A 2,091-nucleotide genomic window follows, 5' to 3' on the forward strand; every position below is an offset into this window, starting at 1 on the left:
CTCACTCAGTTGTTGGCCAGACTGGAGTGCAGTGGCGCGATCCTGGCTCACTGCAACCTCAAACTCCCGGGCTCTAAGCCATCCTCCTGCCTGACCCTTCCGAGTAGCTGCGGCTACAGGCACAGGTCAACCCGCCCGCTCATTTTTTAAATTGTTTTGTGGGGGGGGTGGGGGAGGCTCATTATGTCACCCACGCTGTTCCTGGACTCAAGAGATCCTCCCCCCTCAGCCTCCCCTAAAGTGATTACAGGTGTGAGCACCGCACCCACCCATTGTGCATTTTTTCTAATCACTAGATGAGGAAAGCACAATGACCATGTAGGGTCTGCAAAGTTTTTAATGTTCAAGGGGCTGTCCATTTTGAAAGGTGTAAAGGAATTAACATATTTAGGTGCATTCACAGGAAAGAGGAGAAAGAAATTCTAGCACAGCACAGGGGTCAGGAAACTTACGGCCCACCACCTGTCACTGTCAAGTTTCCCGGGAGCCCAGCCTTGCAAGTGGTAGACATGCTGCTGATAGCTGCTCTGCAGAATCGCTGGGACTAAGGCCACAGGTCCAGAAAGCTTCAAATGGTCACTACCGGGCCCTCCACAGAAGAGTCTGCCCACTCTCCATACATTGTATGATGAAATACACTGCATTATACTGAATATTAAAAAAAAGAAATATACTGCAACTATTGAAAAATAAACACAAACTGTATATACAAACAGGGAAAGATGTTCAAGAAATCATGAGAAAGTTTTATTTTAAACTCTGCCTGCCTTCTGAGGCCAGCAGGCCCCGTTCATTTGGTTTTGCTGGGCTCCAGTGAGAAAGGAATTTCAGTTCTTGGGAAGAATGAACCCTGGGAGGGTAAATAGGACCCTGGGCAACACTGTCTACGCAGCGTCTCCGGCATGGGCCTGAACAGGACCAGCAGCCCCTGCGTTACTTATGCAGGCAGTCCCGAGGCCACAGGCAGCTGAAAGCTGTGCAGGAAGCGCCCCTTTTCCCCACCCAGGGTCTGAGCAGCATCAAAACTCAAGAGTAAGAACAGAGGCCAAACCACTACCGTGGTTTGCAATCAGCTGACCTACACTGAACCCCAGAATCAAGCAGACAGGCCCACCGCGGATGGGCCAGCTTCCCAGGTTGAAAGGCCTGCCCAGGACAGCCACCAGAACAAAGCAGAAAGGGCCGCTGGCTAAGCCAGTCATTCTTCCCAAGTGAATAATTAGACAAGCGCCGCCTTGGGAGGCCAGAAGCATGTTTAGAGGACATTCCCTCCTCTTGGAAGCCCTGTGTCCCCTAGGGGACTCTTCAACGCCCACCTCAGTGCAGTCACACAGGGAACGGCTGGCGGCTGGGCCACCCTGGCGGGAACCCAGGACTACCTCACACTTCCCCACACCCACCACCCAAAGCCACCCACCGCCAACCTGCCCCTTAACCCAACGGTATCAGAGCATCTTAAAAGCACAACCGCTAGACTCTGAGAGCTGCTGTGTCAGATAAGAAGCAGGCCCCGTGGTGACAGACCACACACGGACGCAGCTGGCTCCTGGCTCCCTGGCAGTCCGCCTCTCTCCTCACAGTTCAGCACTTTATTCAGAAGAGCATTAGACGTGCTATCCAGACAGCTTGTCCACCTTCACTCACAGCCTCACAGTCCCAGAACCTGTGCTGCCCCCTGCAGAAATCCTGCACGTCCTGGGGGCGGCCACCGCCCCAGGCCACGATGACGCTCTTCAAATTAACTTCTGTTTCTGTAGGAAAAGCAAAAAGAAAAGGATGACGTTCCTAATTGTTGAGTAGATGCCACTCTCGACTCTAAACTATATAAATTTAGTCCATCAAACCTTAGTCTAAAATGTGTGACTAACACCCCACCAGAGGAGGTGACCAAACGCACTTTGGTGAAATCAGGTAAAAGCTGTTTGCAAACTGTGCAGGGTCTTGGCAGATGCCCTGAGAATCTTTAGCTCTTCCGTCCACAAGGATTCCACCAAAGTTAGTTGATTTATTAGGGCCTCTTTTTCATCCTTCATATGCGACACCTGAAAGATATTTTTTAATTATTATTATTGCAGTTATATATATATATAT

The 2,091-nt window shown here is 50.6% G+C and overlaps 1 long non-coding RNA gene across 1 annotated transcript; it reads right to left on the reverse strand.

Moving 5' to 3' along the window:
* Window positions 1–319: 319 nt before the first annotated feature.
* On the reverse strand, window positions 320–2,047 carry LOC105544994. Its single transcript, XR_001006850.1, has 2 exons — window positions 1,876–2,047; window positions 320–1,751 (listed from the first exon to the last, which is right to left on the reverse strand). It is a non-coding gene; the product is annotated as an uncharacterized LOC105544994 (long non-coding RNA).
* Between the last annotated feature and the right edge of the window lie 44 nt (window positions 2,048–2,091).

Source organism: Mandrillus leucophaeus, unplaced genomic scaffold (assembly GCF_000951045.1).
Source record: "Mandrillus leucophaeus isolate KB7577 unplaced genomic scaffold, Mleu.le_1.0 Scaffold315, whole genome shotgun sequence".
NCBI lineage: Eukaryota > Metazoa > Chordata > Mammalia > Primates > Cercopithecidae > Mandrillus > Mandrillus leucophaeus.